The sequence below is a fragment of the Choloepus didactylus genome, chromosome 12, assembly GCF_015220235.1.
Source record: "Choloepus didactylus isolate mChoDid1 chromosome 12, mChoDid1.pri, whole genome shotgun sequence".
In the NCBI taxonomy this organism is placed as follows: domain Eukaryota; kingdom Metazoa; phylum Chordata; class Mammalia; order Pilosa; family Megalonychidae; genus Choloepus; species Choloepus didactylus.
This window is the reverse complement of record NC_051318.1, coordinates 63,522,471-63,548,590: the sequence shown is the minus strand read 5'-3', so window position 1 is coordinate 63,548,590 and position 26,120 is coordinate 63,522,471. Positions and strand designations below refer to the sequence as shown.

The following is a 26,120-nucleotide window of genomic DNA, read 5'->3' as shown; positions in this document are numbered from 1 at the left end:
GAAAGAACAGTGAGCATATATAAAAGCAGGTATGAAAAACACAACAATTTTAACAAATTCTTAAAGGCTTCATATGGGCTAGCAAAGCAATTTATTGAACCAGGAGCCCCAGATGCAAAAACTGTCCACAGCCACTCATACACTCTTTTGCACAAGCCCCACCTCACCCCACCCCCAGGTGCTGAGACAAAAGAGTGAGAAAAGGACAGGAGACCTAAGACAGCCTCCCTGGAAGGTGAAAGAATGCAGGTAAGAATCAGGAACGCAGGGTACAGGCACAAAATTTGCCCTTATCCCAGGCTCTACTCTCAGATGAAGAAAAAGCCATCTGCCCCAAGGACACAGAAAGTAAATACCTTCACCACCCTCCAGGCAAAGGCTGGCTGCTGTTGAAGGGGTAGAAGCAAAAGACATCAGCCAGTGGTAGAAAGGCAGGAAACCTTCTGCCTATCTACCCCTCCCAACCCCAACCAAGCAAAGAAGAGCAGCTGCTGATGAAGACAGAGAAACACACACACACACACCTCCACCTGCACTAACACTAGGCAAAATCTATCTGCTCCTGTGACTGAGGGAGGAAACTTAGGCCCAGAATCCTGCACTGATGGAAAAAGAAAAAGAAAAAAGTCAGTCATACTCATGAAGGGACAGAATATTCACTTGTACAAAAGCCTCCCACTGACAGAGGCAAAGGCAGAGTTAGTCTACCACTGGAAGAGACAGGGATGCTGAGAAAGTCTCAACTGAGGCTTAGACACACAGGACCTGCCTAAGAATACAGTTGGAAGAGAACTGAGATTGCTCATCCAACTCCCCAGAGTACTGATGGAACACAGGCAAAAACTCAGAGAGGCTCCCCGTGTGTCACTGTGAGTTCAGACTTGGCTGAAAGTTAAAGATAAAGCAAAAACACTGAGAAAAACCTCTGTGGCATTTGGGTCTCACAAAAGACTCAAGGTAAAAGCAATGAATCCTTGGAGAAATTTGAATTTTTGATGAACTGACAGTTCAATAGCAAAAACAAAGCACAAACTCAGCACATCTACTTACCAAATTGACTCATCTCTCACCCCCTACACACACCCATACTGACACCTTACAGAATGGAAGACACATCCACTTCTTAGCACAAATAAGATTTACCTCAGGCTCTACCGTGCTTTTATACATAATGCCAGATAATCAAAAATTACAAGACACATGTAAAAAAAGCAAGAAAATGTAACCAATGTCAACAGATAAACCTACCAATATAACCAGACCACACGATAGCAGAAAATGTTGCCTCTATCAGAGACTTTAAAATAACTATAATTAAAATATCAAAGGACCTAGAGACAATGGTAGATGACATGCAGAAACAGACAGCAAAATTAAGCAAAAAAGTGGCAACTTTTAAAAAGTTACATGAATATTCTAGAAATGAAAGACTTTATATCAAATATGAAGGATTCTTTCACTGAGCTTACAAGAGACTGGACACGGCAGAAGAATCAGTAAACTAGAGGAAAGATCAAATTATCCAGACTGAAAACTGAATGTGGGTGTAGGGAGAGCATCCAGTACCGTGGCACAGTATCAAGCAGTTTAATATATTTGTCACTGTGATCCAGAGTAGAAGAAAATGGGGCAGAAGAAATATCCAAAAACAAAGGATGAAAATTATGAAAAATGGGGATACACAATGAACTACAGATAAAAAAGCTTAAAGAGCCTCAAGCAGAATAATTACAATGATACACCTAGGCATTTCACAATCCAACTACTGAAAACCAAACAATAAAGAGAAAATCCTGAAGGCAGTAAGAGGAAAAACAGAAACATCACGTACAACAGAACAAAGATAAGAATGACAACAGATTTCTAATTAGATCCTATTAAAGCCAGCTAACAATGGAGGAAAATCTTTAAAGTAATGGGGAAGCTGTCAAACCAGAGTTCTATACCCAGAAAAATATTTCAGAAACAAAGAAAAATAGACTATTTCAGACCAGGAAGAGTGAGAAAAGTCATTGCTAGCAGATCTTCCCTATTTTAAATTGTAAAGGAATTTCTTTAGGCAAAAATGATGATACTAATAGAAATTTAGATCTAAGCAAAGAAATGAAGTATTCTGAAACTAACAAAAATGTAGGTACATATAAAGGCTTTTTATTTTTTTGTATTTTTTAACCTCAATTAAAGGTAATTTAATGCTTAAAGTAAACAGAGTAGGAATTATTCAGTTTGTACATAAAAGTAAAATGTACGAAGAAAACAACGCAAAAGATGGGAGAGAAAAAATGGAAGTATATATTGTGAGATTCTGACACTATACAGTAAGTGGCCTACTATTATTTGAAGACAGACTATGGTAAGTTAGGGTATATACTGGAAATCCTAGAGCAACCACTAAGTACATACGACAAACAGATATAACAAGCCAATAGTGGACATAAAATAGGATACTAAAAAATAACATCATTCTTAAAGAAGGCAAGAAACAGGGAAAATAGGAAAAAGAACATGAGACAAATGAAAAACAAATAGCAAGTTAGTAAATGGAAACCAATAATATAAAAGTTGTACTAAATGTAAATGGTCAAAACACTTGAAATAAAAGTTAAGAGATGATAAGATTGGGGTAAAAAAAGGTAAGACCCAATGGTATACTGTCTACAAAAAAGCCATTTCACATATAAGGATGGAACAAGATAGACCATGAAAGTAAGAATCGAAAGAAAGTTATAATAGCTATACTAATATAAGACAGAGCAGACATCACAATAAGACTTATCACAAGGGGAAAAGAGGTTTACTACATAACGATAAAGGTGAATTCATCAAAACAAAATAAAAGCACCTACTAACAGAACTTCAAAATACATAAAGAAAAAACTGATAGAACCGAAAAGAAAAATAGACAAATTCACAATTTTATTTGGAAATTTCAATACTTCAAAATACACCTTCCCAATAATTGACAGAACAAGGAGACCAAAAAAAAAAAAGTATCAGTAACAATATAGAAGACTCAAACAACATTACCAACTGACTTGGCCTAACTGACATTTATAGAATGCTTCACCCAATAATGGCAGGATACATTATTTGCAAATGTACATGGAACATTCGGCAAGACAGACTATATTCTGGGCCACAAAACAAATTTCAGCAGATTTTGAAAGAACGGAAATAATACAAGGTATGTTCACTGAAAAGCAGAGAATTCAACTGGAAACCAGTAACAGAAAGATATCTGCAAAATCCCCCAAATATCCAATATTAAACATCAATTCTAAATAATGCAGGGTCAACAAAGGAACCAAAATGGGTATTAGACAATATTATGAATTAAATTAAAAATAGCACTCAGTTAAATTTATAGCATTGTATCCTTCCACCAGAAAAGGCCTCAAATCAATGTTCTAAGCTTCCATCTTAAGAAACTAGAAAAAGAAAAAAATTAAACAAAGAGCAGAAAGAAGGAGATAAAGATAATAGCTGAAATCAATGAATTAGAAAACAGAAAAATAGGAAAAAAATCCATGAAATCAAAAGCTGGTTCTTTAAAAAGATCAATAAATCTGATAACTTCTAGTCAGACTGATCAGGGCAAAAAGAGAAAAGTCTCAATTTACCAGCATTAAGAATAGAGAAATCATAATAGATCCTACAAACCTTAAAAAATAATAAGGAACATGAATGCTATTCCAATAAATTTCTCAACTTGGATGAAAAAATCTAGTGTCCTTCAAAGACACAAACTAGCAAGTCTGACACAAAAAGAAATACATCATTTGAATTGCCCTATAACTATTAAACAAATTGAATTTATAATTAACAACCTTCATTCAAAAAAAAAAATCCAAACCAGATGGATTCACTGATGATTCTTCCAAACGTCTACGGAAGAAATAATAACAATTCTACAGAACGTATTCCAGACAGTAAAAGAGAATGGAACACTTTTCAAGTCATTTTATTTTACGAGGCAAGGAATACTCTGAAACCCAAATCAGACAAAGAGGTTAAAAGAAAATAAAAAACTACTGACCACTATGTCCAAATATTAGCAAATCAAATCCAGCTCTATGTAATAATACATCTGGACCAAGTAAGGTATATAGAAAGAATGCAAGTCTAGTTCAACATGCAAAAATCAATGTAATTCATGATATTAACAGGCAGAAAAAGAAAAACATAACATCTCAAAAGTTATAACTAAAATCTTAAATTAGAAACAAATTTAATCAAAAAGGAAACAATTACAAATAAAACATTATTTTTGAAGTATAAAAAATAAGATGGGAACAAACAGAAAGAATCCATGTTAGTGAATCAGATGATATAATACACTGCATGTAACATTAAAATGTTAATTATCCCAATATTATATATAATTTAATGCAATTCTAATTATTATTGCAGGTGGGTATTTGTGTATTTTTTCCCCAGGGGAGGTAAGCAGTGGATAAAATATTCCTTACACATGAACTTTATGCACATGTCCAAAAATTAAAAAAAAAGTGGGGTACTATCATGGTATCAATGAGAACATAAAATATGATAAATGAGGCGGGGCAAGATGGCAGACTGGTGAGCTGTATGTTTTAGTTACTCCTCCAGGAAAGTAGGTAGAAAGCCAGGAACTGCGTGGACTGGACACCACAGAGCAATCTGACTTTGGGCATACTTCATACAATACTCATGAAAACGTGGAATTGCTGAGATCAGCGAAATCTGTAAGTTTTTGCAGCCAGGGGACCCGCGCCCCTCCCTACCAGGCTCAGTCCCGGGGGAGGAGGGGCTGTCAGCTCCGGGAAGGAGAAGGGAGAACTGAAGTGGCAGCCCTTATCGGAAACTCATTCTACTGCTCCAAACTCCAACCACAGATAGACTGAGACCAGACACCAGAGAATCTGAGAGCAGCCAGCCCAGCAGAGAGGAGACAGGCATAGAAAAAAAACAACATGAAAAACTCCAAAATAAAACCGGAGGATTTATGGAGTTCTGGTGAACATAGAAAGGGGAAGGGCCCTGAGGCGCATATGCAAATCCCGAAGAAAAGCTGATCTCTCTGCCCTGTGGACCTTTCCTTAATGGCCCTGGTTGTTTGTCTCTTAGCATTTCAATAACCCATTAGATCTATGAGGAGGGCCCGTTTTTTGTTTTTTTTTTTTTTAATCCTTTTTTCTTTTTCTAAAACAATTATTCTAAGAAGCCCAATACAGAAAGCTTCAAAGACTTACTATTTGGGCAGGTCAAGTCAAGAGCAGAACTAGGAGAGCTCTGAGACAAAACGCAATAATCCAGTGGCTGAGAAAATTCACTAAACACCACAACTTCCCAAGAAAAGGGGGGTGTCCACTCACAGCCATCATCCTGGTGGACAGGAAACACTCCTGCACATCGCCAGCCCCATAGCCCAGAACTGCCCCAGACAACCCAGTGTGACGGAAGTGCTTCAAATAACAGGCACACACCACAAAACTGGGTGTGGACATTAGCCTTCCCTGCAACCTCAGCTGATTGTCCCAGAGTTGGGAAGGTAGAGCAGTGTGAATTAACAAAGCCCCATTCAGCCATCATTTCAGCAGACTGGGAGCCTCCCTACACAGCCCAGCAGCCCAGAACTGCCCTGGGGGTAGGGCACTCACCTCTGACATAGCACAGTCATCCCTCAACAGAGGACCCAGGGTGCACGGCTTGGAAGAGGGGCCCACTTGCAAGTCTCAGGAGCCATACACCAATACCAAGGACTTGTGGGTCACTGGCAGAGACAAACTGTCGCAGGACTGAACTAAAGGATTAGACTATTGCAGCAGCTTTAAAACTCTAGGATCACCAGGGAGATTTGACTGTTAGAGCCACCCTCCCCCCTGACTACCCAGAAACACGCCCCATATACAGGGCAGGCAACACCAACTACACACGCAAGCTTGGTACACCAATTGGACCCCACAAGACTCACTCCCCCACTCACCAAAAAGGCTAAGCAGGGGAGAACTGGCTTGTGGAGAACAGGTGGCTCGTGGACGCCACCTGCTGGTTAGTTAGAGAAAGTGTACTACACGAAGCTGTAGATCTGATAAATTAGAGATAAGGACTTCAATTGGTCTACAAATCCTAAAAGAACCCTATCAAGTTCAGCAAATGCCACGAGGCCAAAAACAACAGAAAATTATAAAGCATATGAAAAAACCAGACGATATGGATAACCCAAGCCCAAGCACCCAAATCAAAAGACCAGAAGAGACACAGCACCTAGAGCAGCTACTCAAAGAACTAAAGATGAACAATGAGACAATAGTACGGGAGATAAAGCAAATCAAGAAGACCCTAGAAGAGCATAAAGAAGACATTGCAAGACTAAATAAAAAAATGGATGATCTTATGGAAATTAAAGAAACTGTTGACCAAATTGAAAAGATTCTGGACACTCATAGTACAAGACTAGAGGAAGTTGAACAACGAATCAGTGACCTCGAAGATGACAGAATGGAAAAAGAAAGAATGGGGAAAAAAATTGAAAAAATCGAAATGGACCTCAGGGTTATGATAGATAATATGAAACGTTCAAATATAAGACTCATTGGTGTCCCAGAAGGGGAAGAAAAGGGTAAAGGTCTAGGAAGAGTATTCAAAGAAATTGTTGGGGAAAACTTCCCAAATCTTCTAAACAACATAAATACACAAATCATAAATGCTCAGCGAACTCCAAATAGAATAAATCCAAATAAACCCACTCCGAGACATATACTGATCACACTATCAAACACAGAAGAGAAGGAGCAAGTTCTGAAAGCAGCAAGAGAAAAGCAATTCACCACATACAAAGGAAGCAGCATAACACTAACTAGTGACTACTCAGCAGCCACCATGGAGGCAAGAAGGCAGTGGCACGATATATTTAAAATTCTGAGTGAGAAAAATTTCCAGCCAAGAATACTTTATCCAGCAAAGCTCTCCTTCAAATTTGAGGGAGAGCTTAAATTTTTCACAGACAAACAAAGGCTGAGAGAATTTGCTAACAAGAGACCTGCCCTACTGGAGATACTAAAGGGAGCCCTACACACAGAGAAACAAAGAAAGGACAGAGAGACTTGGAGAAAGGTTCAGTACTAAAGAGATTCGGTATGGGTACAATAAAGGATATTAATAGACAGAGGGGAAAAATATGACAAACATAAACCAAAGGATAAGATGGCTGATTCAAGAAATGCCTTCACGGTTATAACGTTGAATGTAAATGGATTAAACTCCCCAATTAAAAGATATATATTCGCAGAATGGATCAAAAAAAATGAACCATCAATATGTTGCATACAAGAGACTCATCTTAGACACAGGGACACAAAGAAACTGAAAGTGAAAGTATGGAAAAAAATATTTCATGCAAGCTACAGCCAAAAGAAAGCAGGTGTAGCAATATTAATCTCAGATAAAATAGACTTCAAATGCAGGGATGTTTTGAGAGACAAAGAAGGCCACTACGTACTAATAAAAGGGGCAATTCAGCAAGAAGAAATAACAATCATAAATGTCTATGCACCCAACCAAGGTGCCACAAAATACATGAGAGAAACACTGGCAAAACTAAAGGAAGCAATTGATGTTTCCACAATAATTGTGGGAGACTTCAACACATCACTCTCTCCTATAGATAGATCAACCAGACAGAAGACCAATAAGGAAATTGAAAACCTAAACAATCTGATAAATGAATTAGATTTAACAGACATATACAGGACATTACATCCCAAATCACCAGGATACACATACTTTTCTAGTGCTCATGGAACTTTCTCCAGAATAGATCATATGCTGGGACAAAAAACAAGCCTCAATAAATTTAAAAAGATTGAAATTATTCAAAGCACATTCTCTGACCACAATGGAATACAATTAGAAGTCAATAACCATCAGAGACTTAGAAAATTCACAAATACCTGGAGGTTAAACAACACACTCCTAAACAATCAGTGGGTTAAAGAAGAAATAGCAAGAGAAATTGCTAAATATATAGAGACGAATGAAAATGAGAACACAACATACCAAAACCTATGGGATGCAGCAAAAGCAGTGCTAAGGGGGAAATTTATAGCACTAAACGCATATATTAAAAAGGAAGAAAGAGCCAAAATCAAAGAACTAATGGATCAACTGAAGAAGCTAGAAAATGAACAGCAAAACAATCCTAAACCAAGTAGAAGAAAAGAAATCACAAGGATTAAAGCAGAAATAAATGACATAGAGAACAAAAAAACAATAGAGAGGATAAATATCACCAAAAGTTGGTTCTTTGAGAAGATCAACAAGATTGACAAGCCCCTCACTAGACTGACAAAATCAAAAAGAGAGAAGACCGATATAAACAAAATAATGAATGAAAAAGGTGACATAACTGCAGATCCTGAAGAAATTAAAAAAATTATAAGAGGATACTATGAACAACTGTATGGCAACAAACTGGATAATGTAGAGGAAATGGACAATTTCCTGGAAACATATGAACAACCTAGACTGACCAGAGAAGAAATAGAAGACCTCAACCAACCCATCACAAGCAAAGAGATCCAATCGGTCATCAAAAATCTTCCCACAAATAAATGCCCAGGGCCAGATGGCTTCACAGGGGAATTCTACCAAACTTTCCAGAAAGAACTGACACCAATCTTACTCAAACTCTTTCAAAACATTGAAGAAAATGGAACACTACCTAACTCATTTTATGAAGCTAACATCAATCTAATACCAAAACCAGGCAAAGATGCTACAAAAAAGGAAAACTACCGGCCAATCTCCCTAATGAATATAGATGCAAAAATCCTCAACAAAATACTTGCAAATCGAATCCAAAGACACATTAAAAAAATCATACACCATGACCAAGTGGGGTTTATTCCAGGCATGCAAGGATGGTTCAACATAAGAAAATCAATCAATGTATTACAACACATTAACAAGTCAAAAGGGAAAAATCAATTGATCATCTCAATAGATGCTGAAAAAGCATTTGACAAAATCCAACATCTGTTTTTGATAAAAACACTTCAAAAGGTAGGAATTGAAGGAAACTTCCTCAACATGATAAAGAGCATATATGAGAAATCCACAGCCAGCATAGTACTCAATGGTGAGAGACTGAAAGCCTTCCCACTAAGATCAGGAACAAGACAAGGATGCCCGCTGTCACCACTGTTATTCAACATTGTGCTGGAAGTGCTAGCCAGGGCAATCCGGCAAGACAAAGAAATAAAAGGCATCCAAATTGGAAAAGAAGAAGTAAAACTGTCATTGTTTGCAGATGATATGATCTTATATCTAGAAAACCCTGAGAAATCGACGATACACCTACTAGAGCTAATAAACAAATTTAGCAAAGTAGCAGGATACAAGGTTAATGCACATAAGTCAGTAATGTTTCTATATGCTAGAAATGAACAAACCGAAGAGACACTCAAGAAAAAGATACCATTTTCAATAGCAACTAAAAAAATCAAGTACCTAGGAATAAACTTAACCAAAGATGTAAAAGACCTATACAAAGAAAACTACATAGCTCTACTAAAAGAAATAGAAGGGGACCTTAAAAGATGGAAAAATATTCCATGTTCATGGATAGGAAGGCTAAATGTCATTAAGATGTCAATTCTACCCAAACTCATCTACAGATTCAATGCAATCCCAATCAAAATTCCAACAACCTACTTTGCAGACTTGGAAAAGCTAGTTATCAAATTTATTTGGAAAGGGAAGATGCCTCGAATTGCTAAAGACACTCTAAAAAAGAAAAATGAAGTGGGAGGACTTACACTCCCTGACTTTGAAGCTTATTATAAAGCCACAGTTGCCAAAACAGCATGGTACTGGCACAAAGATAGACATATAGATCAATGGAATCGAATTGAGAATTCGGAGATAGACCCTCAGATCTATGGCCGACTGATCTTTGATAAGGCCCCCAAAGTCACTGAACTGAGTCATAATGGTCTTTTCAACAAATGGGGCTGGGAGAGTTGGATATCCATATCCAAAAGAATGAAAGAGAACCCCTACCTCACCCCCTACACAAAAATTAACTCAAAATGGACCAAAGATCTCAATATAAAAGAAAGTACCATAAAACTCCTAGAAGATAATGCAGGAAAACATCTTCAAGACCTTGTATTAGGTGGCCACTTCCTAGACTTTACACCCAAAGCACAAGCAACAAAAGAGAAAATAGATAAATGGGAACTCCTCAAGCTTAGAAGTTTCTGCACCTCAAAGGAATTTGTCAGAAAGGTGAAGAGGCAGCCAACTCAATGAGGAAAAATTTTTGGAAACCATGTATCTGACAAAAGACTGATATCTTGCATATATAAAGAAATCCTACAACTCAATGACAATAGTACAGTTGGCCCAATTATAAAATGGGCAAAAGATATGAAAAGACAGTTCTCTGAAGAGGAAATACAAATGGCCGAGAAACACATGAAAAAATGTTCAGCTTCACTAGCTATTAGAGAGATGCAAATTAAGACCACAATGAGATACCATCTAACACCGATTAGAATGGCTGCCATTAAACAAACAGGAAACTACAAATGCTGGAGGGGATGTGGAGAAATTGGAACTCTTATTCACTGTTGGTGGGACTGTATAATGGTTCAGGCACTCTGGAAGTCAGTCTGGCAGTTCCTTAGAAAACTAGATATAGAGTTACCATTCGATCCAGCGATTGCACTTCTCAGTATATACCCGGAAGATCGGAAAGCAGTGACACGAACAGATATCTGAACGCCAATGTTCATAGCAGCATTATTCACAATTGCCAAGAGATGGAAACAACCCAAATGTCCTTCAACAGATGAGTGGATAAATAAAATGTGGTATATACACACAATGGAATACTACGCGGCAGTAAGAAGGAACGATCTCGTGAAACATATGACAACATGGATGAACCTTGAAGACATAATGCTAAGCGAAATAAGCCAGGCACAAAAAGAGAAATATATGCTACCACTAATGTGAACTTTGAAAAATGTAAAACAAATGGCTTATAATGTAGAATGTAGGGGAACTAGCAATAGAAAGCAATTAAGGAAGGGGGAACAACAATCCAAGAAGAACAGATAAGCTATTTAACGTTCTGAGGATGCCCAGGAATGACTATGGTCTGTTAATTTCTGATGGATATAGTAGGAGCAAGTTCACAGAAATGTTGCTATATTAGGTAACTTTCTTGGGGTAAAGTAGGAACATGTTGGAAGTTAAGCAGTTATCTTAGGTTAGTTGTCTTTTTCTTACTCCCTTGTTATGGTCTCTTTGAAATGTTCTTTTATTGTATGTTTGTTTTCTTTTTAACTTTTTTTTCATACAGTTGATTTAAAAAAGAAGGGAAAGTTAAAAAAAAAAAAAAAAAAAAACAAGGAAAAAAAAAAAAAGATGCAGTGCCCCCTTGAGGAGCCTGTGGAGAATGCAGGGGTATTCGCCTACCCCACCTCCATGGTTGCTAACATCACCACAGACATAGGGGACTGGTGGTTTGATGGGTTGAGACCTCTACCACAGGTTTTACCCTTGGGAAGACGGTTGCTGCAAAGGAGAGGCTAGGCCTCCCTATGGTTGTGCCTAAGAGTCTCCTCCCGAATGCCTCTTTGTTGCTCAGATGTGGCCCTGTCTCTCTAGCTAAGCCAACTTGAAAGGTGAAATCACTGCCCTCCCCCCTATGTGGGATCAGACACCCAGGGGAGTGAATCTCCCTGGCAACGTGGAATATGACTCCCGGGGAGGAATATAGACCTGGCATCGTGGGACGGAGAACATCTTCTTGACCAAAAGGGGGATGTGAAAGGAAATGAAATAAGCTTCAGTGGCAGAGAGAATCCAAAAGGAGCCGAGAGGTCACTCTGGTGGGCACTCTTACGTACACTTTAGACAACCCTTTTTAGCTTCTAAAGAATTGGGGTAGCTGGTGGTGGATACCTGAAACTATCAAACTACAACCCAGAACCCATGAATCTCGAAGACAGTTGTATAAAAATGTAGCTTATGAGGGGTGACAAGGGGATTGGGAAAGCCATAAGGACCACACTCCACTTTGTCTAGTTTATGGATGGATGAGTAGAAAAATAGGGGAAGGAAACAAACAGACAAAGGTACCCAGTGTTCTTTTTTACTTCAATTGCTCTTTTTCACTCTAATTATTATTCTTGTTATTCTTGTGTGTGTGCTAATGAAGGTGTCAGGGATTGATTTGGGTGATGAATGTACAACTATGTAATGGTACTGTGAACAATCGAAAGTACGATTTGTTTTGTATGACTGCGTGGTATATGAATATATCTCAATAAAATGAAGATTAAAAAAATATGATAAATGTGGAATTCATATTCACTGACAGAAGGATAGATTAACTCAAAAAATGATGCTGATACAATGAACTGGCTATGCATCTGAAAGTAAATAAAAATGAACCACCTCTCATACCATGTACAATGAATTCCAAATGCATTAAAGATAAAATCAAAGTGGGAAAAAAATTTAAATCTAGGTACAAAAGATTACATGTCTATATTATACATGTCTATTTTATCAATGGAAAAGCCTTAAAACAGGAAACAAAAGACAAACATAGACAACAATGGGGGCAGGGACAATATGATTAGATAAAAATTTAAATGCAATATATAATATATATAAAAGGTTTGAAATGTTGGATAAACATTTTAACAAAAACAAGAGATAACAGATCAGGTAGGATTAGAGAGTAAGAAATGGTACTGGGTGGAGGAAGCACCTGACTGGTTCTAGAGCTTTTGATACAGAGCAGTAGATTACATATTAATTCAACCATTACACACTGGAGAGAGTAGTTGAGGGATCAGTAATTTATCTACAGACAACTACACAAATCAGATCCATCCAGACCACTCCAGTACCCTCTGCTACTCTCCAGAATCTAAAGCCACCTGGATACAATGTTTCCGTCCTTTCTTCTCCACCCCACTCCCTATCCACGAATTCTCTCCTCCCCTAAGGTGCTGTGCAAGCTGAGAGCAGTCTGCTCTCTGCACCTGGAACACACACTATTTTGGCACAGGGATCCTGTGTGCCTATGAAAGTTGTAAAAGGTCAGTTTTTGAAAAAATTATTTGCAATGTAGCTGTCAGTCAAATGATTAATAACTTTAATATATAAAGAACTTCCATAAATAAGAAAGACAAACCAAATAGAAAACTGGACAAAGAATATGAAAGGGGAATTCTTAGAGGAGCAATTCCAACTGACCTAGAAATATAGGGAAAGACGTTCAAAGTCACATTTGAAGAACCAGCATTTGTTCAAGTCTAACTCAAGAGAGGAAGGAATCCAACCTGGCAGTTGAGAAAAGCTAATTAGAGTAACAATGAGATCACAATAAGACCATCAGACTAGAAAAAGTGTTAAGGACTATTGCTGATGAAGTTTCAGAGGAAGACTACTACTGGCCTACAATGCTGGTAGAAATGTCAAATACGGTAGCCTTCTGAAAGCAATCTGACATTTATGAAAACGAAAAACCTATATAGTTTTTTAAATCAGTAATCCCACCCCTGGGATCTATCCCATAGGTCTGTCAGGGAGTATATATACATAAAGATGTTTACTGCAACACTGCTTTTAGTGCCCCAAAAAACTGGAAGCAAAGTACTGCCCACCAACATGTGAATGCTTGAAGAGACTATGGAATAACTATAGCTTGGAATAACAAGCAATACATTCAAAAAAAAAAAAAAAGAAAAAAAAAAGAAAAGAGAAAAAGGACTACAGCTGTAGCATTTAAACAGAAGAAATGTCCTCAGGCAATACTGAATGGAAAAAGAAAGATGAAAAAAAAGTTGCCATAAAACAATCCCGGTATGTGTTCCTAGCACTTAAGAACATAAAGAAAATTATAAAAGGATACACACTAGCTCTCATGACATGGGTTATGGGCAGAGAATGCTGTTATAGCTAGAAGAACGGGGGGCTAAGTAAAAGAGAGAAAGGATTTCACTAAAAACTGAAGCTTAAGAAGTGTACATACAAATGTACCTACTTTTATAAGAAAGAAGTATTTGTAAACACTGCCCATCAAGTGAGTTTCTGAACAACAAAGCTTATTTCCTAAAGATCTTAAATTGTTTTCTTTGAAAACTGAAGAGTCACAAAAGGAATACAAAATTCACTATAAATACCTAACTCTGGATTGGTTATAAACATCCAATGAGACAATGGCTTTAAAATGTATTATACACATTATTACATGTGTAATAAATGGGAGACAGTCTACATTTTTTTTTGGAGAGAAAAATTTACAAAATCACCTGCTTAAAGGGAAAAAAACTTTTCTGATAAGATGAAAAGTACTCAAATGAGGTTAAAACATAAATGTTAAAGTATCCAGGATACTTCCTCTTTAGCCGTAATAGCTTAAGGATCTAAATGAAGAAAATTAAGTAAACCAGAACACACATTGTATCCTTTCCTTTCTGGTGATGAATGGTACTGTTTGTTTCCTGACAAAGCCCCTAACTAACTTACCTCTGTATCCTCAGCATCTAGCACAAGCCCTGGCACCAAGTAAGTGATAAACCATCTCCCCAACTTTCTTCAGAGAGTATAGATGTCTCTAATGCAGTCTGCTCTAGAGTTGATTGGGTTGGTCTCTCTAGATCTTTATATCTGCCTTTTTAATGTGCATTTTGGAAGGAGATAAGAATTCATCCAATAATATTCACTGAACATCTCTCAGGAGTAAGTCACTAGAAAGATGGCAGCTCCTGTGTACAATGTGCACTTTCCCTCAATTTTTCATTTATTTGAAACTTCCTTAGGGGGGATGGAGTTAGTCGTATAGTGTGTAATTCCTGGCATGTGAAGATTAAATGAAAATTAAGAAGGCAGCAGTGGGATGAAATGGAGAAATCACTTTTACAGGTTTTGAAAAACAGATTTAGTTCTGACTTTGAAATCATCTAGTTATTTGACCTTCTCTTGATTTTTATATTCTCATCAATAAAAAAGGTTAACATGTATCTCACCTATTTTAGGGGACTGTCCGGAAGAAACTAAAAGCACTCTGTAAACCACCAACACCAAGCAAGTTTTTTGTTGCCCCATAATCCTCAGGTCTTCTAAGTGACTTAATTACCAAGCCATTTATAAATAAAACACAAGGTGACTGCTTCAGCCTAGAGCTTTGGGATAGTCCCATTTATACCTAATAACATGCTGGGTATGAAATAAGAATTCCATTAATGCTCTTTATAGACTCATTAAGAGTTAATTTCCTTTTTGTTATATAATCTCTTTAAATGAAATTAATATTTTGTGTATTTGCTGAAGTGTTCCATATCTACACTTGAAGTAGAAGAGCTGATGTACATTCCAGATGTTGCCCTTTAAACATCCACCCACTTGAAACAACCCTTCAAGCAATATATCCCATAAACTGCAATTGACTCTGACCTTCCGTAAAATATACCTGTTTTTTAATTTTTCCACTCATTTTTCTCATAAAAAAAAATTTTTCCTTTTTGGGCAAAGCTAAAATTCTCATCATTGGGAGCTAAAATATTGTATCTCAAATGCCTTCAGCAATATGAAAGAACTTCATTAGAGAGCATCACATAAAGTGTTATTTTTTTTAATTAATTAGTCATTATTGTTTTTGTTTTGCTTTCATAGCCCAAATAAACCTTCTCTAAACTCATTATAACACTATAGGCCCCCCTGGCTAACTACATCACAGGATCTATTTTTGGACAAGAAAATTTTCTGGTGATACAGCAAATGACAGAAATTTGCCAAAACACCATAAAGCAATCAGCTTTTAAAACATAACAGAAAATTAGAGGTAAAATCACCACAGTGGCCAAAATATGCTTTTAATTCACTTTCATGCATTTGCAGCTTCGCATTTTCTTTTCTATAAAAATTAAATTTTTCCATGAAAGATTTTTGCCATGAAACATTTGGCTGTCTGTGCACACTGCTTAAGCACTTGGCCCACTTACCACAAATTAATTTGTTATTATAATAGTCTATACAAGTCTTCATGCTCCTATTTGATTTTCAGCTCAATGATGACAGCCATGTCCTATGGTTCCATATACATAGTAGAAGCGAAATAAGTATATGTCATATGGATAAAGGAGGCGTTTTTTGTAAAGATAATATATTTTTATTACTTTTATTAAGTCTCTAACTTTAATAGCTTTACCAAATAGCACAAAACATATTGACCAGAATTTATTAGTGTACTATTACCACTATCAAACATCCTGTAGCAATTGCCTTCTAAATTAATTTTTGGATTAAGTTTCAATTTGTTTTAGTGCATTTATCAAAAAACAGAGCGGGCTACTACACTAAAGCATAATTCCAATAAATGCAGTATATTGATACAATCTGCAACAAAATAATACTGCCTCTATAAACACAATATTTAATTGCATGACACTCCCATTTTTACTCTACAAGAAAAAACCTGGAATATCATTATTCAATGCTGGAGGGAAATAAGGATAACACAGGGCAAATTGTTCAAGGGCTTTCTAAGTATGTACTCAATGAATATTTGTTGAATAAATATATAAATAAATGAAGGATCTCAAATTTTTATAAATACACATCTGAAAACTTGTACAAAAGTCAAATATGTAAAAGGAAAGGAAACAGACTTTTGTTTTAAAGGAGATACATTTCCAGAGACAAAAGGAAAATTATAAAATGTGTACTTACATGCAATCTATTAGCTAGTCATTAAAAACATACAGTATTTTGTATGTTATGATCTTACCATTTTTCATAGTCCATCAGCATAATTCCATTAAGCACTTTCAATAAAGATTCACCACTTTCAGCACAAATGATTTCTCTGTTTCAATTTATACCAACATAATAAGCCCTACTTTCTCAAAACTAGAAGCATTCTGTTCCACCACCCCCCCAATTGTTTTTCTGCTTATTTTGTTAAAATGAGAAACATGAGAAACAATAAAATTTTCAAATAATTCCCAAAGGTGGTATAGTCACCTTGACAGAAGTGAGCTGTTAACTTGGCAGGTAGCACCATCATACAATAGCTAAAAAAAACAAAATTAAATAAATGCATTCATCAATTGATATTCACAAGTCAAACTTCAGTACATAAATGGCATATTAGTGGTTTCCACACATAAAATTTAAAATGTCAATTATATGAAAATAAAATAAACAAAAGACAAGGGTTGCCAGTACCTGTTTGTTAAGTAATAGGCATTATAAAAGCTTTCACATGTGTGCTGGTTTGGAGCTGTTATGTACCCCCAGAAAAGCCATGTTCTTTTAATCCATTCTTGTGGGTGCAGTCTTACTGTGGGTGGGACCTTCTGATTAGGTTGTTTCCATGGAGATGTGACCCAGCCCACTCAAGGTGGGTCTTAATCCCCTTGCTGGAGTCCTTTATGGGAGGATAAAAGACAGATGAAGCTCAGAGAGCTCAGAGAAGCTAAGAGATCAAATCCAGAGAAAAACCTCCAGAGGAGAGAGCGAGCCATTGAAACCAACTCAGAAGAGAAGGACCAACAGACGTCACCATGCGCCTTACCATACGACAGAAGAACCCCAGATGCCAGCAGCCTTTCCTCCGAGAAGGTATCTTCCTCCTGATGCCTTAATTTGGACATTTTCATGGCCTCAGAACTCTGAATTTGTAAACTAATAAATCCCCATTGCAAAAGCCAACCCATTTTTGGTATATTGCATTCCGGCAGCTTTATCAAACCAAAACACCAAATAAGGCACGGTACCTAACTTATTCTGTATTATAGTATCTGCACAATAAAGTATAGCTATTTTATAGTTGCTACTATTCATTCTGAAGGCTAATTTTAAGAGAGGCATCAACAAACTGGAACAGACTAATATTTGTTGAGCATTAAATATGTGTAAGTTTCTAAACTGGATGTTTTAAAGACATTACCACATTTTAATCCTCAAAAACATTTTAAAATGCTAACATTGGCTCTTGTTTTTGTTTTTATTTATGAGTAAACTAAGACTTGAAAGAGTAACTTACCCAGTTAGACAGCTAAAAACTGGGTAGTTTGAGGTTTCAAATCCAGAACTGTAGGACTCAAGTTCTACCACCATAGGCTTCTTTTTGCAAAAAGCTAGTTAATTTAGGAAGTATGATGAATTAACAAATAACCGAACTGAATATATTTAGCTAGAGACAGAAAGACTTAGATAGGAATAGACTACAAGAACAGCATTTTGCTACTGATAGGATGGTAGTATGGACTGCATAACGGCTATTCCACAATTCATTCTTTCACTAAATAATTTTATACTTACTATGTATCGGCCATTATGTTAAGTTCTGTTTTAGATGCCAGTAAAAAAAAAAAAAAAAAAAAAAAATCATTGTGCAGAAGACAAAGATAAAGCAACAATTACATCAGAATGAGTATCTTGTGCTATGGGGCCATAGACTATAGACTGGAACCTAGTGTATTCTTAAAGCAGGGGTGATAGATAAAAGGAGCAGATCGGATCAGTGGATGCTAGGGGTTGAGGGTATTGACTACAAAGGGGCATGAGGAACTTTTTGGGGTGATGGAAATATTCTTAAAAAAAAAAAAAAGTCCCACAGAAAGTAATGTTTACACTGATACTTGAATCATAAATAGGAACTAAGTAACTAATGTGTACACATGTGACAAGAAGAGTGTAAAATGAGTTATACTCACAAACTAGTCTGAGTCTATTTCTTTGATCTGGCAAAGTGTTTACGCAGATTGTGATAAAAATTATCTTTTTGTTATTAATTGGAGATAACATAACTAGGGAGAAAGTAAATAAATTAATATTGTTCTTATTTTCTCAAATTTGTGTGTGTAAAGAAATGTACATGGTGGAAAGATGTGTGACTATAAATAAAATGTGTTCAATGTTCAGAAGACAGCAATAGATGACGGATGATAGGGAGGGAGGGAGAGAGAGGGAAAGAAAGAAATGATGGTGTGACAGGATGTTAAAGTTGGTGGATCAGGGTCAGAGTATGCTGGAGTTCTGTGTATGGGGTTTGTATTGTTTTTGCAACTGTTCCTGTAAGTTTGAATTTATTTCAAATAAAATTTAAAAAAAAATGTGTTCAATAATTTTTCAAATGACCATTTGAGCTCTCCATCTTCCTTTCTTTATTGTGCACTCTGTATAATGTTAATCAAGATCAACACACGTTCTGTTGCAACGATCTTTGAGTCTAATCAAGCAACTTGAGCCATAAATCAGACATAGCTTAATCAACAGAATCTTGGCTTAACCAGGGATTTGCAGTTCAATAGAATGTTCTAAATTATAGTACATCACAAATCTAATGATTCTATTAAAAAAAAAAGTGCATTTTTAATGATCAGTTGATAGAAGCTTCAGCTGACGCAATAAAGAGGTAGCCTGGAGCTTTACAATCTCTAAATAATAATGGTTGATCTTTATCATAAACAGAAAATGGAAAATACTGTAAACTGTTTCTTTTTATTTACTTTTTCTTTGGTAAAACTCAGATACTTCACCTACATTATATAAATGTTAATAATCAGTCATTTTTACAACAGCTACATAGAAACTTTTTAAAAGTGACTTTCTCAAGGTCATAGAGCAAGTCTCTGGTGAGACAGGAACGGAATTCATGACCTTTGACTACCAGAAGTTTTCTACCCACACTCGAAAATTCCTTCTCTATATGTGTAATTTATATGATCACTTTGAGAAACTGGAAACTTCATCCCTTTTGGGGAGCAGGGAGGGTGTGAAGTTCAGCAGGAGTGGTTTTCCTGTAAAATTAGTTGCCACACCAGTACTTTAGAACTTACAAAGCGGTTTTTACCTAAATTATCTCATTTCACCCTCAACACAGCCATTTAAACTCCGTATTATTTTTCCCATTTTACAGATGAAACACTGAGACTCTGAGAGGTTAAGAAATTTGACCAAGATCACCCAAAGTTAGTAAATAAGAGCCTGACTCAAACTGAGATATTTCTGCCACTTAAATCAGTCCTGATCCCTAGATGTAAAATCTTAGGTGGACATCTGATTATGAAATGAACAAAGGATTTTTTTTTACAGTTATTTTTTTATTTCATTCAGGTTTGTTGCTTCATTGGAGAGGGCTGTTTCTATATTTTGTGATGAGTCTGCTTGTTAATCTCAAAATAAAGAGAATATTATTAATAAACATAGAATTTGGGGTAAAAAAAACAGGCTTTTGTGCATTGTTCTCTTTTTCAATTTCAAATTTGGGGAGAGGGCTTTTTATTATAATTCTTGGTCATAACTGTATATAGTCTGTGGGTACATATATAATAATTACATATATACATATAATACTGAATATATATGCATATATAGTATACATATAAACATCATGGCCAGGAATTACTGTGAAAAAAATCACATAGTGATCAGTATATATAAGATAATTCCTTGCTGTCAAACTAGCAGATATGACAATGGTAGAATCAGTTGTCAGCTTCTATAGTCTCTGATGTGGGTGAAAAGACTCCCCCAAAGCTCTCCAAATTTTCCCCCTTTCTGTTCCATGCAGGATTATAATAGAAAGGGCTTTCTGTACCTAGAAAGCAACATTATCTGGACCTGCTCAATTACTACTATGCTAATAAACATTCAAAAATATATCCATGAGATTAGCAGCAAAAGAAAGATATGGCAGTACATTGGGAAAAAAAAAAGGAAGAAAGACCTTACCAGAGGAAAATTCTTTGGGTGAATATTCTATAATCTACTGCCAAACTGAAACAAATTTTTATGGAGCAATATGACTACTCAAGTAGCCACTTTGATGATAACAAACACTCAAAACTGAAAAATCCTTTTGCAACATAATTACTGAGAATATACAGAGAACGTAATCTACAGCATGTGTTCTCTACCACAAGAACTCAATAACTGACATCACATGGGGTGTGGCCAGTCCAAGTCCTGAGCAAGGATTCTAGTGGGTTGAAATCTGGCTCTCTGGACAGGTTGAGATCTAGAAACTAAGCAGGTCCAACAAAGCCTAAGGCTGTTGACCTTCTGGGCACAGGGTAAGGCCCAGCTGTTCACTTGCATTTCACTTTTGGGAGGGGTGGCTGTGTGGATGAGTTAAGGCTGTGGTTATGGAGTGCTGCAAGGGATTTAATTTTAATTTTTTTACCCTTAGATTTTGTACATATCTGAGGTTGTAAGTTGCGTATAATTTATAGGCCGAAAAATTTGAAGTAAAAAAGGAAAACAAATGAATATTGGGCAAAAATACAGATATTTCCATTTTACTGCCATATGGTAATTTCAAAATGTAAATAATTGAGGTAAGCAACTGCAACTTACTTTAGTAATTATTTACAAAATGAAAGTTGTCGTCCAAAAAAAAAAGATATATATCATGTCAATTTTGACTAAAACTGTTGTGGTATTTTTAGCTCTTGTTCGTTATGCAACATGGAAACACAAACGGGGAAACTTATTTATTGAAAAAAATACCTTTTAAAATAATTTTGTGCCATTTCTAGCTGTGTACAAAATTATTTTGTATTAATACACAGACTATCTGCAAATAAATTTAGGATGTTAACACACTAGGAAGATTGTTTATAAGGAAAACAAACCATTTGACACTCCAATTTAATATGATTATTCTAATGTTATTGAATTCGCATAAATAGGAAAATCCATGTTTTCCATTTTGTACAATGGATGAAAAGTCCAGGACCTTCCTATGTTCAACTATTTAACCATATCACCTCACTGGGAAAGGTTACTCCATACTTTAGGTTAACCAACATTGGCTTGAATTCAGAATGCCCTCATTATTCGCCCAGAGGCCTAAACACTTGGGTTTTCTTTGCTGGGATGAAACACACCTATATTTAACACCAAATTATTTCATTAAGTTGATAACATCCTGCTTCAGGATAACAACTAAAACTCACTGAGGCTGTTAAAGGCATATTTGCCAAGAAGTCCCTTAGGAACATGTGTATGTGTATGTGTGTGTGTGTTTTAATAACCAGAACACTATTAATAATATGCCTGATGCCCCCGCCTGCTCTTTGGAATGAACATCAAGCACCCTGGTTTGTTATTTCCTTGGCCTGGGGAGAATGACTGCACCAGTGTTTGCAATCCCTTCCCCTTCTGTACACACACAGGCTGCAGCTGTAGTAAACAACCACAGGCCAAGAGTTGCTAAGGTCAAGGTCTCAAAGGCTCAATCAGGACCAGTTTGCATCCCAAATGACATGCATTTCTTAGAAAGGAACTTTTTGAGGAAAAAAAAAAGGGAGGGGCCTCATCATCACAATCTCCATTAATAAACAGTAATACAAAATATAGTTTAGCTCAAGTTTCTTTCAAATCTGCATTACTAAATAGTAAATAACTACAGCATTTCAAAAATAAAGAGAACCCCCTCAAGAATGTTGTTTACCCAACATATCTATATTAATGACACAGTTTTAGTTCATAAATTATAGAAAATGTATGTGAAAATATTCCAAGTTTTTCCATTTTAATTATATTACCATAACAGCTTTGAATCAGAAGGCATAACAATAGTTATTTTTCCTGAATACTAAAGTTTACCTCCAACTCATAAGGAGCTTCATATCTTCATTCTAGTCTCAAGATTGACCAGGCTGTAGCAATAAAGATATATTACAAAAGTGAAATGTTTGTCCTTCAACAGCCTATTTCTACTAAGCTTCTACCCATAATTTTCTAGGGTAAAAGTATACCCCTTTAACATAACCAATATCTATGTGGCTTTAAAAAATGTAGACAAAAAAATTTAAATCAATGTGAATGAGGTCTGCAAATAGCACAGGCTTGGGGGGGAGGGGTTGGAGTCACTGTTTTTATTAAATGCAATTCCAAAGAGCATTTCTTAGAAGATGGTATATACCCACTCTTCAAAGTGACTACTTCTATTCCCATCACAAGATGCTGCCTCAAAAAGCCAATGAATTTATTTCAAAGCATTTACTTAGCTCAACAACTCTATCCTCCAGTAAGAACAGGGAATGGAGGCGACTAGGTGGAATTACAGAATGACGTGCATTTGATTGGCAGATGTCTACCGAAGCCACCAGATGCACATGCTCTAAATGTAAATAGAGCTGCTCATCTCCCTGGTGTTCCAGGGAAGCTGAGAGAATATTAAAGCTGATTTAAAATAAAATATCCAAATGCATGGCCGAGAATTCTATTAGCCAGTGGAACTGTTTAAAACAATCCATGTAGAATGATACTTAAACCACCCGTACAGTTAGAGAGCTGACAATATTAACCACACAAACTGTTTATACAGATTACTCATTCCGTTGTACTAATAATCTTTAACTCAACACAGTTGGCCTTTATCAGCTGAATTAAGGCTATTACTATTAAAGTATGCAAAACTCGAAGGGCAGGGTGAAGGGGGTTGGGAAGCTGCAGGGCATGTAACAAAGGAATTGCTACTTTTTTCAAGCATTTGCCTCAAATGCACTGCGAAACGGAACTGTTGAGTGCACCCCACCCTTTTCCCCAAAGATAAAAGTTTTCAAACTTCTAATAGGCAGTTCTTTACCCGAAAAAAAGCAGGAATGATTCTCTCGTAAGGGAGCATCTAACATGAACACCAATTAGTGTCGCGGAGGTCAAGTCCGAGTCCTCGGAGGGAGCTTCTACAAGCCAAGAAGTGGCTCCCAGGCCGGCTCGGCGGGCTTCCCAGCCTGGGTGGACGTGCAAAGTTGCCCCTTGTCAACTCCGGCAGGGTCTCCCGTAATTGAAAATAACAGCCACGGTCCAGTCCCTGGCTACTTCCATGGACCAGGCACTGTAGCAAGTGACAGTTACACATCATTACGACCAGAGACAATAATGCATGTAGCACCAGGACCACTATTCATGCCAGCAGTGTCATCTCCGCGTTAACCCCTTCCCCTCCACGCTCTCCAGCGCACACCCACAGTCCACAGCCCACACAGCCGCGGTGCGGCAGCTATTCATCCAAAGCTCGATTCCTGGGGGCAAACTACTTTAAGCCCCCCAATTCAGCCCTAGTGTTTATTTTTCATCTTTGGCAACTGTCAGGCAAACACTGCAACCAACAATTTCACTAGGGGTAGAAAAACATTTGAATATTTGCTTAATACACGTTACTTGCTAAGTTCTTTTTTAAAAAAATGGGGAGGGGGGAGAAATCTTCACGAAGCCGACCAACGCTACTTGCTTTGCAATAGCATCGCCTTCCCCCGACCCCTCCCGCTTCCGAACACTTTCCCCTTTTAAGATCACAGACCAACCAAAATGATTTAACTTGAGCAGATGACAGAAGGAAAATAAAACAGGTTAAGAGAATACGGTTTGATTTGGGATGGCAAAAACAATAATAATAATGAGGGGGGGTTGTTTATTTTGATAAGAAACGGAATCGACACAGACCTGAACTGAAGCTGCAGAGCAGGAGAAATTGTTTTCTTTCCCTCACAGAGTCCCCCTCTCTCTCCCTTTCTCTCCCTCTCTCTCTCGCGCGCACACACACGCGCGCGCGCGCACACTCACTCTCGCACACACACGGCGTCACCCGCGCACACTCACACGCACACTCGCACACGCACAGGCAGAGCTCTCAGCTGCTCTCTGCAGTTCTCAGGAAATGAATGGGGGGCAACCCAGGGAACTGTTGTACTTGCAAATGACTTACCCGGATCACATGATGCGCTAAATGTAGGGTGGGCAGGTGGGTGGAGGCTGCCGAGACGCGAGCCCGGGTTTAGCGTGGGGAGCCTCTCCAGGCCCGCATCGAATTACCCCGGGGCCCAGCCGAGGGGGTTGCAAGACGCCGCTTCTCCTGCCTTGCAGCAAGGAGCTCAGGAAACCGGAGAGGCGCGGGGGGTGGGGGTGGGGGGTGAAAACACCAAACCCCCAAACAAAAGAGCTCCGGGTCCTCCTCCCCAGAAACAAAGCCCCGCCGCTGCAGGCGAGCCCCGGGGTGGGGCTGAGGGCGGGGGCGGCGGCAGGGAGGGGCTCGCTCAGCAGGCGCTAAATCGCTTTATTGCCATAAAATGGGGCCCGCGAGCCGCTCCGCCGGAGGATTAGGAGGCGGGCTCTGAGTGTGATGGTTGAAATCCCCTGTGGGAAACTAACCCCTCCCCGCTCGCAGAGGTAGAAGGCAACACCCACTGCCCAGCCCTCGCCTCGCCGCCCGGGCCGCCGGGCTGGGGGGTTGGACCGCAGAGCCTCCAGCCCGCCCCACCCCGCCCCACCCCGCCCCACCCCTGCTCCCGCCTCCCCTGGCCTCCTTTCTCGGCTGCGCTTCCCTTTCACCTGCACCACCTTGCCGCGAGACCAAAAATAATGTACACATGGCCAATGGAGCTTTGTGAGCCCCTGAGTGAAGGGGCCCGCGGTACCTCGCGGCAAAAGGAACCCCCAGATTTCAACTCGCAACGCGAGGACTTGCGCCGAGCTGGGAGAAAGTCCCTCTTTTGTGTTAGAGCGCGCAAGACAGCATTATGAAGACAATTCGGAAACAAATAAAGCCCTGAGCTGGCTCCCAACCCCACCCCCTCCCCACTTCCGCACGGATAGGGGCGTGCAGGGAGGGGGCCCGGAGCCCACGCAGTCCCCGAGGCTCTCCGAGAGCTAACTTGGAAAGGTGTGGGCGGAGCCGACGAGGCGGCCCGGCGAAGCTGCGGGGCAGCAGGCGGAGATACGCGCGGCCGCTCGAGGGACCGCCCCCGGACGCCGGGCATCGCCCGCACATCGCAACAATGGGGTCGATGCGGGGGCATCCCGAGCAGGCGGGAGGCGCGGAGGGCTGAGCGAGGAAGGAAGGGGAATCATTGTTTGGGTTCTACGGGACGCTCGCTGCCGAAGCGGACACGCAAATCGGGGCGCCCTCTATAGAGCCCCCTCCCCGTTCTTCACCTTGGTGGGATGAATGGGGACGAAGCGGAGACTCCTGTTTCGTTTCCGAACCAAGGACCAAGGGGGTGCCTCCCCGAGCAAATTATTTAGGAAAGCAGACAAACTTGCAGGGGGGGAGAAAAGCAGGGGCTGCGAGCCCCTAGCGGAGGCCCGGAGGCTCCAGA

At 38.5% G+C, this 26,120-nt stretch overlaps 1 protein-coding gene across 4 annotated transcripts in view; it reads right to left on the bottom strand.

Moving 5' to 3' along the window:
• The window catches only part of KLF12 (Kruppel like factor 12), a 512,320-nt gene extending 487,216 nt beyond the window's left edge, over positions 1 to 25,104 (bottom strand). For 3 of the 4 annotated variants that reach the window (XM_037799597.1, XM_037799598.1, XM_037799595.1), the window contains exon 1: positions 24,731 to 25,104. The gene's annotated coding sequence lies outside the window, so the exon portion shown is untranslated. Of the gene's footprint in view, positions 1 to 24,468; positions 24,531 to 24,730 lie in introns of those variants that run through there. The other variant, XM_037799596.1, reaches the window with a different exon arrangement.
• Between the last annotated feature and the right edge of the window lie 1,016 nt (positions 25,105 to 26,120).